We start from the raw sequence: 12,907 nt of genomic DNA, 5'->3' as shown, positions 1-12,907 counted from the left end.
GGTTTATCCATGATTGGCATATTTGATTTACTAGTAAGTCCCTAGTAAAGTGCACTAGAGGTGCCCAGGACCTGTAAATCAAATGCTACTGGTGGGCCTGCAGCACTGGTTGTGCCACCCACATTACTAGCCCTGTAAACATGGCTCAGACCTGCCACTGCAGTGTCTATTTGTGCAGTTTTAAACTGCCAATTCAACTTGGCAAGTGTACCTGGCATTGCCCCGCTTTGCACTGCGACCCTGGTCTCACCGACGCCGTGATCAGACAACTTCACCGAGCTGCTGCTCGCACCGCGACCTGTGGGCCTGCACTCTGGCATCACCTGCTCACACCGCAGCCTGGGCCTTCCCGACGATGACGCTCCTGCTGAAACCAGTGCCGCTGCCTACACCGTGGCCTGTGGACACCACTCATGAGGAACATGAAGCACCATCCCGCACCGCAGCCCCGGTCCACCGACGCCAGCACCATTGACTCCAGTGTCATCACCAGTCATCCCTGCCTGCACCGTGGCCTGTGCACACCGCACATGAGGGTCACAAAGCACCGTCCCATCCCGCACCTCTGGCTTGGGCCTACTGACGACAGTGCTTCCGCAACGACGATGCCACTGCCTGCACTGTGACCTGTGGACACCGCATGTTGCACTGCCCCACTTCACGCCACAGCCCTGGTCTCACCGACGCCCCTGGATGCTGTCACTAAGCCGCTGCCTGCACTGTGACCTGTGGGCACCCATTGCATCGGCCCCCTTTGCACTGCAGCCCCAACGCCATCAACACCGGCGCACCTTACTTCATCAGCCAGGAGTTTGATCCACCAGACATGGAACTTCAACGGCCTGATGACTCCTGCACCAACTCTGGAACCAACACCGCGACGTCAGTGATGCCACTCTCCGGTGCTCACCGCAAGGATCACGATGCCGTACAAATCCAAGGTACTGTTTGCAGGTCTTCCAGACACCGTTGCCAGCCCGCAACGCTGCAGCTGGCCTGAACTGTTGGTTTTGTTGCTCACGACACCATGATAGCCCCAGGTGGAGCTATTGACTTCTAGGAACTGTATTTTTGAGTAAATCTTGCAGAATTCATATTTTATTACTGTATGTTGCATTTTTATTGTATTTGGTCTTGTTTTAAATAGATAAATATTGGCTATTTTTCTAAAACTGGTGTGGTGTCCTTTTGTAGTGTTTGCACTGTGTTACCATGTGTTATGTGCAAATGATTTACACATCGCTTCTGAGATAAGCCTGACTGCTCATGCCCAGCTACCAAGGGGGATAGTAGTGGGTATCTGAGCAGGTATCTCCCTTATCCTGACTAGAGTGAGGGTCCCTACTTGGACAGGGTTCAAACCGACTGCCAACTATAGACCTCATTTCTAACAGTACCCATACCAGCAACATATCACCTTATTTCTTGCCTTGGGATCCCGAAGATTCTTTTCCATAGAACTCAGCTCAGTGCACATCCATCCATGGGACCTAATCCACGTGGTTATCTGATAGAACTTAAACCTAGAAATTGCCCCATCTGTCAGTTCTCCCCAAAAATCAGAAGAAAGGCCCTGTCCCCCAACCACCATCTGCCCCAATATAGAACTCCAGCCTCCCTCACTGGCCTTGCCAAACTGTCCAACAGGTACTCTGGGGTCCCTGCTGAGTCCCACACCAGTGACATCTTACTGTAATACGGAATTTCCAGGAGTGACATATCCCCATATCATATCTTTGCAGCAGCCTTCAAACACTCCAAGCAGACTTTAAATAAAATGAGGATCCCAAACTTGTACAAAAAGCCTTCCTTTGGGAAATTATTCAACGTATCGCTACACAGGAGGCCCACCGATGACCTATCAGGATGAAGAAGAAGCATCCCATTATTCTTCAGCTGGTACACCCAACAGTACAATTGGAAATTCAGAAGCCCTAGGCCGACATTCCCTACCCTTCTTCTTAACTAATCTTAAAACCAGGAAAAGACCCCACACAGCCTCAGTCATACCGAACGATATCATTGTTAAATTGGGACTATAAAGTTTTTCTGAGAATTTTAGCAATCTGCCTATGAAAGGTGGAGGGCGGCTTAATCAATGAGGATCAGAAGAGATTTTTTGCCCAGGAGGCAAATGAGAGAGCTAATACACACTTTAATAGGTTCAACAATCTTGCCATTAGCTAGGGGATTTCATTGTCAGTAGTCATCTTGAATGCGGCTAAGGTTTTTGATCATGTCAATTGGAAATATCTTCCAGCTAAATTGAAGAATTTTGGAATAGGGGATAAGATTCCGAATGTGTTGAGTAAGATTTACAGTACTCCATGCGCTCATGTGACAGTTAATGGTAGTCTTACTTCCCCGGTGAAGATAGGTAGGGGGACTAGACAGGGTTGTCCCCATCTCCAATTCTCTTTGACCTATATGTTGAACCCTTGGCGCAACGCTTAAGGTCAAACAAGAGTATAAGGGAGTTTATGACTGGACACTTTTCTAAAAAGATAGCTCTTTATGCAGATGACTTGATGTTGTATACTTTGAATTTGGAAGGCGCTATATAATGTGCTGAGGGTAAATCTTTGGGGAAGTTATCTGGGTATGAGGTAAATGAAACTTAAGACTGAAAAAATGGTCTGGAATCAGGGCTGTCGGGGCATGAACAACTCAAGTGATAAAATATCTGGGAATAATAATATTGCATGATTTAGAGAAGATCCCGTTAGTGAACTGTGAGGAGGTATAAAAGGAGGTTGAGGTGCTCCTAAAAAGATGGCTGAATCTTCCTCTAACTCTGAATGGCAGAGTGAATCTGTTTAAAATGTTAATTCTACCCAAGTTCTCCTACTTGTTTGCTAATATTCTGCTATGCTTTAATAGAAAAAAAGTCACTTATGAAGCTGCAGAGGAGAGTTACATCTTTTTAGATGGGCTAGCAAGGGAATCAGGCTCTTGTGGAAAAGGTACATTTAGGTATAAGAACTGAATCTCTTACACTAACAAATCAGTACACCACTGGACCTGTTAAGACTACTGTCCTACAAGGAGTGCCATTCTGCTGAACTGCTTTCCCAGAAGGACTACTCTCTGTTTTGATGAGTTACCCTGCTGACTGATGATCACTGCCCTGCTGAGGAAGGACTGGACACTTCTCATCTGAACATTGAGTGACTCCGATAGACTGTTGGATTGCCCCTGTTCTCTTGCAGTCTCGGGGACATCAAAGACTGCCTGCAACCAGCACCTGGACTCTGCTGTGAGTCCTGCTCTGCCAAGAGGTTCCAGTCCTGTCCTGGGCCCTTGGAAGTGAGTATCTGTGCTGCAATCCAAGAAAATCCATGGATTGACGATGTTGCATTGAACAGAACTGGCACATTTCTTCTCAATTACATTGCCAACTGAGTAAAGCATAATCTCCAAATTCCGATGAATCTCCCACTCTACGCGTCTCAGCACCAACGCATCAATCCAACCCAGTGGTTCAATGACGATGCATGCTATTGCCACCTAACAGTGCCTGATTTTTGGTGTTGCCTGAATGACGTACAGCTCTGAACCAACGCACCGCCTACCTCTCCTTTATTGACAGCAACACATCTCCTCCTCTGCTCAAAGCATCGAAGCCCTCAACGATTCTTCCATCCAAGGTACTTTTTCAGCAGTCCCTGCACGGGCTCTCTAGCTGGCCTGCCCTCCATTGCATTCAGCCTGAACTGTGAATTTACCCTGGTGTAGCACAAATTCATGCAACCTTTTAGTGATAGTAACTTCTAAGCACTATTTTTGATTTACTCTTCAAAAATACATAACTCAGTTTCTACTTATTGCATTGTTGTTGTTTTGGTCTTGATATACTCATAGAAACATTCTCTATTTTCTTAAGCCAATGTGAAGTATTTTTGTGGTGTTTACATTGAGTTACTGTGTGTCAGTTGCACAAATTCCTTACAGATTGCCTCTTTTGATAAGCCTTCCTGCTCTTTGACAAGCAAACAGAGGGTGAGCACAGGTTATATCCAAGTGTGTTTCTAACTTACCCCGACTAGAAGTGGTGGTTCCTGCTTTTTTCCAGGGTGCATTTTCTGACAACCAAAAACCCCAATCTAACAACCTATGATGTGGAAATCCGTGTATGTATTGTTGAAAAGTTGGTCAAAAGAGTGCCCAAAGCAACCTAAAAATAACCAACAGTTAAAACAGAAGCCCCACCAGTAAAGGGATTGCTCTGGTGGGGGCTGTTGAAGAAAAGACAACTCCAACTCAACAGTCAATCACTAATATGCTACAGTATGCAGACCCTCACATGATGATATTACTAACCTTGGGATTCAGCAGGAAAGAAGTTTCAAGGGATTCAGTAACGATAGACTCAGGAGCTAATGGAAATTATTGTGACATAAAATATGCAAAAATGATTTGCCCTTCGTTCAATCAGAAAGAAGGTATTTGAGACAGTCTGGGCTGGTGACGGTACCAATTTAACGTCTGGGCCAATAACTGAAGAAACTGAAACAGTAAAATTGATAGGTCTAGATGGTCATCATGAAAAGATAAGTTTCAATTTAGTTGATGCTCCTGAATTCCAATTTATTCCTGGGTTACCATGGTTTACAGACCATAATCCCTCCATTGATTGGAAGAAAAGGATAGTGAAGATGAACTTATGTTATTGTTAGTAGAGCATTGCATTATTGGTGCAAAAGGAGTTCAACAAATATCCCAGGTAAAACTTTGGCACGATAAAATCAAGTAATGTGCACATTTGAGATTCCAACTGAATACACAGATATAGAGACAATACTTAATGAAGTTGAAGCAAATAAGCTTCCTCCACATCGATCATACAATTATAAAATAGATCTTCAGACAGGAGCCACTCTACTGTGTAGGATAATGTATACATTGATAGAGACCAAGAATCAATATCTAAAATAATACCTGGAACAATAGCTCTCTAATGGTTTCATTTGCCCGTCTCAATCTCCAATCTCCTCTCCCTTTTTCTTTGTTCTGGGAAGACTGGTGAGCTCAGACCCTGCATTCATTATCGAGCTTTAAACAAGTTCACCATAAAAAATCGATTCCCATTGCTCCTAATTTCAGTATTCATAGATGAAGTTAAGCGAGCCAAGGTATGCATGAAACTAGACATAAGAGGTACATAACATATAATCAGGGTTGCTGAAGGAGATGGATGGAAGATGGCAATCTGTACTAGTTTTGGTCTTTTTGAGTACCAAGTCATGTCATACGGCCTGAATTGAATCCAGGAAGGCACAAAAAGCTAACTTTTCTTCCTACAGAAAAGATTGTTTGTGCCTCATCGTCCCAAAAAATTGAAGAAAAGGTGAGAGAATCGTTATCACCAGAGAAGAATGGGCAGATGAAAGCTCTGCAAAAGAAATATAAATGGTCTTCTGTGTTTCAAGAAAAAGTTATACCTACCCACCAAAGAAACACAAGAGGTGATTTTGCAAGTCTTTAACGATGACCAGTTAACAGGACATAAAGGAGTGCTAAAGACTACGGAGCTAACTAAAGGACAATTTTGGTGGCTGGACATGACCTTCAGATAGAACAATATGTATTAACTTGTGAAAGTGTATTAAAGGCAAGGCAAACAGACAAGCACCTCAGGAATTTTTGTAATCCTTTCCAACTCCACCTTATCCATGGCAGACAGCCACAATGGATTTGATAGTGGATCTTCCTTCAAGTCAGGGATAGGACATCATCTTGGTATTTTTAGATACTTTTTGTAAAATGAGCCATTTTTTTCCTTTAAAAGGAATTACCGAGCACAATTATTAGCTCAACTATTCACCCAGCATATATTCAGGGCTCATGGGGTACCTATGGTCCTCATCTCAGACGGACAGAGGGTCCTAATTCTTATCCCATTCTGGAAGGCATTTATCAAAAGACTGACTTGGGACAGACTGTTGGTTCTCTACTTATTACCACCCAGAGACTGATGGACAAACAGAACAACTCAATCAGGAATTAAACCTATACTTATTTCATCAGGAGGGAGAATGGCTAGAATTAATCTGGACTGCAGATTTTGCTTATAATAATGCTATCCATGCCTCCACTGGCTACTGTCCATTCTATTTGAATTATGGCAGACACCCAACTATACTGGTGGTCAAACAGGTAGAAACTGCACCAGCAGCAGGAATACTATTTAGAGAATTACAAACCGCTTATCAGTCAGCTAGAGAAAACTTACAGAAAGCAAAAGATTCTTACAAAAGTCTGGCAGATAAGAAAAGAAGATCCAGTCCTGAGTACTCTAAAGGGGAGAAGGTTTGGTTCTCCATATCACACTTGTAGTTGAAGGATAATTGAAAGTTTCAACCAAAATCCAGTGGTTCGCAGGAGTTGTGGAGGTGAAGGTTGGTAAGGGAGGGTCGCTAATTTATCTGTTGGGTGCAGTGTGCACTTGATTACAACATTGTATTTACTGGCAATAAGCTGCCACGGGCTGGCTGACTTTATGAGATGGAGATTGCATTTTTTTCTGTGACAATAAGCTTTCAGTAGCTGGCTGGGTTATACAGTGCTGGGGGGGCTCCTTATGCAGTGCAACTTGGCTTGCATTTGTGGTGGGTGAAGCAAGTTTGCCTTGCAGTTGTTGTAGGGCCAGGATAGGCCCAAAGGAATTTCTTTTGAAGTAACCTGGATGTAAGGGCCTATTTTCTGGTACACTGTAGACTGACCTAAGGCATTTTATGAGATTATTGCATTACGTGAGTTCTGGTATCTGTTTACGAGTGATTTTGAAGGCTCCAATATTCCCGGCTCATTTCCTGGCTTTAGTGGAACCATGAGTGGTGTTTGGTCTTTTCCACCAGGATTTTGGTTTGGGGTGGTTAGTCTGTTTCTCACCATAGAGTGAGTTTTATGCTGCTGGGTACCACAGAGGTGTTGTGGGTAGTGTTTTTGGCTGGTATATGGCTAGGCCCCTGTGGTAGAATGCCTGGTGATGCGAAGAAGAGTTCCAAGCGTGCACAGGCTGAGATCAATATGGAGGCATTGTTACGCAGGATGGAGCCCTTTTGCACCCATAGGCCCCTGGGGGTCAATAAAGTAAACCGGCGTCACCGGAGGTATGACATAGGAGCCTGGGTGGGCATATAGGGCAGCATGCCCCCCTGTTAAGAAGCGGAGTAGAGGTTCGGGTCCGGAGTAGGGGCAGGTCCAAAAGGGAGGAAGGCAAGTGGTGCAAGGAGTGCTCCCACTCTAAGGATTGCGGCCATTGGCTGGACAAAAAGGTGGTAGAGGAGACGTTACTGAATTGTGTGAAAGGATTCACTATTTCCCAAACTATCATAGCTGAGCATTTTCCAAAGATAGAAGTGCAAGAATAGTATGTGTGCATGACAAGTTTGGTGGCATGGCCTGGATGGATTATGATAAAGAATTTTGTAGAATCAGAGTAACTAGGCCCAGGCTGACATGGGATCAGATAGACATAAATACTTGGTTACATTTCATGAAGCCCCAGTGTATTGATGCCACCCTTAGTCACCACTTTCAGGTGGGTGCAGGGGCAAGTGGCAGCCCGGGTGTGGGGGGCACTCTTGTTGAGATTTCAATAAAAGATCCTGTACTAGATCCTTCCGGGACATGCAAATTCAAGCATTGCTGTCCCTTCTGTGGCTTGCCATTCCAGCTGGAGGCAAAATATTTCCAAAAGTCAAAGGACAGAAATGTAAAAAAGTGGGACTGACCATTCCCTTCTGATCAAGGCTCTCTCCCCAGTTAATTGGTGGGCAATGAGGGCATGGCTTAATGTCCATAATAACCCCATAGTAGTACAGGCTATGTATGAAAGTTTTACCGATGGTTTTAGGATCTCAGCAGCTGGGTTTGTAGGGGTCCCAGATTGCAAGCATCAACAGTTTCTCAGATTTAATCACAGCAAAGTCAGGGCTAAGATTGACAAAAAAGGAACCTGGGGAGGGTGGCAGGCCCCTTTGTGGCTGTCACACTTGATGATTTTGAATGCCCCCCACTGGGGGTAGTCCCCAAGAAAAAAACGGGAACGTGCAGGTTAAGGCTCAACCTTTCTGCACCCAGGGGTCAGTTGGTGACTGAAGCAATTGATGGGGCATTATGCTCAGTCAGGTGCACATCCTGTCTCAATGCTGCAATGCTACAGGAACTGGGGCATGGACACTACTAGCAAAGTCTGACATAGAGTCCGCTTTCCAGTTGCTCCCTTTTCCCCCGAATGATTTCCAACTACTGGGCTTCCAGTTTGAGGGCTCAATTTATTTTGATAAATGCATGCCCATAGGCTGTTCAGTCTCCTGTGCCTATTTTGAGATGTTCAGGACATTTTTAGAATGGGTGTTTAGAGAGAGGTCAGTACACTAGTGGATATTGCATTATTTGGACGACTTCTTGTTTTTAAGCCCTCTCAGTACGGCTCTCAGTATGGCTTTGCAGTTATTTCAGGAACTGATGGGGATCTTTGAGGTGCTCCTTGTGCAGGTTAAGACCTATGGCCCTGCCACAGCTTAGGGAGTGAGTGGACTCAGTGGCCGGTGAATCTAGGCTCCCCTTAGAGAAAGTTAACACTTTTTTGCAAGTCCTGAAGGAGTGCCTGGGGGCAAGGAAGGAAGGTGACTTTACATCAGTTGCAAGTGGTAGCCAGACAGGTGAATTTTGCTCTTCACATCATTCCCATGGGCCACCCATTTTCCCAGTCAATTGCACAAGCCATGCCGGGCTTGAAAGCTAAGCACCACCATAACAGGTTGTCATCAGAGGTTCACCAGGATATGAGGGTGTGGGAGGCCTTTCTGAAAGATTTCAATGGGACCGTAGTGTGGCCATGTCTGGCTAAGACTAATGAGGAGTTAGGTCTCTAATGAGGAATTAGGTCTCTTTATGTATGCAGTTGGCAGTGAAGGTTTTGGCACCATTCTGGTCCTGAGTGGCATACTCAGCTAGTGGCAGATATTGGCTTTCTTGAACTCTTGCCCATTTAAGTGGCTCTCACAGCCTGGCCTGATCAGTTTTGCAGCCAGTCCGTGGTATTCTGGTCAGATAACATGACTGTGATCGACTGCATCAATCAGCAGGCAGCCAGGTGCAAGATGATCCTTAGACTCATGAAAGAGGTTGTGTTCTTGTGCGTAAGATTGAATGTCACTTTTAAGTATAAGCATGCACCTGGTGTACTGAAGAATGCAGCAGATGCTTTATCTCATTTTAAGGTGCAGTCTTTCAGGTACCATCACCCAGTAACAGCTGAGTAACCTACACTATTTCCAGAATGACTGTGGCAGTTTGGTGCCACAGCTTACCAGACCTCGTGGCAGCCAGCTTAGCAAGCAGGACGAGGCGTGCTTATGAAGGAACATTCAACGTTTACGTCAAATTTCTAGGTCATGCAAAGGAAGGGGAGTGGTTTGCTCCTGAGTTAGTGGTGACATTTCTGGGGTTCCTGAGACAGGAGGGGCAGACAGTTGCATACACAAGGAGCCATATTGCTGCAGTATTGCTCTTTGCGAAGATGTCAGGGCATGCTGATGCGACAAAGGCTTTCCTGGTTCAGAGAGCATTTAAGGGTTGGCAGCATTTGGATGGGTCTAAGCCAGACTCGAGGTGCCCCATCAACACGGTTCAGCTAGCGGCCATCATGTCCACCCTCAGGAACATTTGCAGATCACAGGGTGAGGTTTGTCTCTTCAAGGCAGCATTTGCCCTAGCAATGTTTGGAGCACTGAGAGTAGTTGAACTGGTGGCAAACAAGAGGGACCTGTTGGGGGCTCTACAGTAGGCAGACGTTCATTGGCCAAATGGCTCCCTGGCAATAACAATCTCCCATTCCAAGTCTAACCAGATGGGAAGGGGAAAACACATTCTGCTGCATACGGCCCAGGTAATGAGTATTGCCCTCTGGGGAATTTGGAGACCTTTTTGGCCCACGTACTCGGAGATCCATGGGTCCCTTCTGGGTACATGCAGATGGCACATCACTTATTAGGTTTCAGTTCTGTAGGGTGTTGGACAGTGCCTTGAAGGCGGCGAGTTTGGATCCCATGGAGTATGGCTCACATTAATTTTGAATTGGGGCTGCCACTGCTGCAGTGGATATTGGGCTAGCCGGGCTGGCAGGGCAAAGTATCGGAAAGTGGAGATCAGACTGTTACAAATGCTATGTGAGACTGAACTTACAGTCAGCTGTCTCGAATCTCTTTCTCCCACCCCCTTTTTCTATTTCTCCTGTTGACACTGGTAGACAGCGTGTGGATTTGAGACAGCAGCTGGATACCTCAGTACCCTCTGTCCACACCGGAACGGAGGAGGTTACGGAAGTGCTGGGTCATTCATATGTGAGATGGACAAAGGTTTATTATTCCACAGGTATCTACGCGGCTAGGGCCAAGGAAGGTGGCTATCAGTTGAGGTTCTGTGGTCAAGGAGGTTTGCGCTTAGCTAATCTGAGAACTGCTTTGGACAATCTGTTGTCCCACAGGTTAACACGCCTGAGGTTATTACTGGTGGCAATGACTTAACAGAGATTGGATGAAAAGACTTGTTTGAGCTGGTTATCTCAGCAAAGTGCTGGTTCACGAACAGGTTTCTGGAATCTGTTCTAGCATGGTCCAACATGGGTCAGCTAGGTTGACATCTATAGCTCCTGGTTGCATCAAGGGTGAGCATTTGTTCTTGCAGGATTGGGTCCATTTGTCTAAGATAGGTAATGAAATGTTTCTTGAAGATATCCTGGCCTGGCTAGTCCATCACCCACGCCATGGTGGGGAGGAGGAGCAGATAGTAGGTAAACTCTCCTGGCCTGTGGCAGGTGAGGTCATTATTGGTGGGACATTTCAGATCTACGCATGGCATCCTTTTAGACCAAAATAAGAGCGGCATCACAGGACCCTCCAAGGAGTTCTAGCAGCAAGTCAAAGGAAGTTGCAGGGGCACAGGGGGTTGGACGCGGTTGCTGACACGTGGTCCTTAGCTGGCAACCACCAGTGCAGGTCCAGTGGGCGCAAGCTAGCGCTAGCCCTTGGGGGGAGGAATATGGGTGTGAGGGTACCCAAGGTAGGTATTGTAGTGGACAAATGGGCCCCTTGCACAGGAATACCCTGGTTTTGGTGGTGGGGGGTTTTGTTCTCTTATAAGGAGGGACCCACCCAAGTTCATTGTTATTAGACAAGGGGTTTAAGAGGAAGGGACACTGCTACCAGTCATGATTTCACTCATGAAAGTTTGATTCAATGGATGCACAGGAACAATCTTAGTTATGGATAGGTAACGCCTATGTATTAGCATCTCTGTTAAGGGGAGGACTCAATCTCTTTAAGCAAAGATGTAAAAATGGTGGGTTACTGTGCATAAAAATGATTGCAATGTGTTTGTATAAAAATGTAAATAACTACAGCCTTTCGACCCCTTACCCAAAGATTGTGATTGATGGTCTTGTTAGTTTTATTCTCATTGGGGGGTGTTGTGCGGGCTGGGACAGATAGAGGGGGTGCTTGTTCCCAGGGGACATCGGTGACTGCCTGGCCAAATCACTTATCTTGAGTGAAGGGTAAGAGAGAATCCAGCATCCAAGCTTAATTTCCCAGTTTCTGACAAAGGAACAGCAGGACTAATTTGAGATGGTGGCCACTCTACATATAAGAAGATTTAGCACTCTTGTCTTCAGTCAAGTGAAGTATGAGCAGCAGAATCTGCATCATGCACGGTCACAGAGGGAAACACGTACTTCAACTACCTTTCACCTGAGGAAAGTCGTGTCTCGTCATAGCTTCTGCCCAGAAGAGGAAATTGTGGAGAAAACTCTTCATTTTCAGCACCTGCACCTCTTGGAGAATAGTAGGTGTGCACACCAGGAATATTCCCCATTTAGAATACTGTTCCTAGTTTACATTTTTTCTTTATTTCATAACGCCTGAGAGACTTTCACTGTTGGCATACTGTTTACTCTGAGAAGTTCAAAGCAGTATTTAGGCTTATTCAATTTCTTACAAAGACTGTCAGTTTAAAAAAGTGTTAAATGGAAAGTTAGCAATTTGAGGAATAGCAGAAGAGAAGCTGTGAACATAGAAGAACTGGAGGATATATATTTGTGTATAATCTAATCAAAGTCTGGAACTGTGATTTCACACACATAAGAAAAGAGACAAACATTTGAAAATACAACATCTTTAACGACAAATAACAGAGAGAGAGGCAAATTCCCCGGAAGGGAGAGGTAAAGAGATATATGTGTGTAAGAAACTGAGAGTTAGAGTGAGTTCAATGAGAAAAGAGCAAATGAAAGTATTATCTACTGTTTGTTAAGGAAGATAGAATTGTAGAAATATTTTCAAGGAAAAGACTAAGGCCCTCATTACAACCCTGGTGGTCGGTGATAAAGCGGCGGTAATACCTCCAACATGCCGGCGGTAACCAAAATGGAATTATGATCATGGCGGAAACCACTCAGACAGACAGCCACTTTAACACACCGACCGCCAGGGCGGAATCAACAAGCACCAAAGCGGTAATCACCAGCAGCCAGGCGGAAGACAATGTACCGCCCACACTATTACGACCGGCCTATCCGCCACCTTTTCTGGGGCAGTACCAAGAACATCAAAAGCATGGCGGAAACAGAGCGCAGAAGTCAAAGGACTCACCTGTGGAGTCTCAGGGAACATCCACGACATCATGGAGCCCGAGCTGCACATATCTCCAATGCTCGTCTACCTTCTGCTGCATTATGAACAGGAACGCCAGCGAAGACGACTACGGTGAGTACTGCCATCTAGCACACAAGGGAGGGGGGAGGAAAAAGAGAGTGACACACACACACGCAACATGCAACACTGCCACCCCCAACACCATACACACAACCAGATGCAATAACATTACATATTCCCCCGTACCC

The sequence above is a fragment of the Pleurodeles waltl genome, chromosome 2_2, assembly GCF_031143425.1.
Source record: "Pleurodeles waltl isolate 20211129_DDA chromosome 2_2, aPleWal1.hap1.20221129, whole genome shotgun sequence".
In the NCBI taxonomy this organism is placed as follows: Eukaryota; Metazoa; Chordata; class Amphibia; order Caudata; family Salamandridae; genus Pleurodeles; species Pleurodeles waltl.
This window is presented reverse-complemented; position numbering follows the sequence as displayed.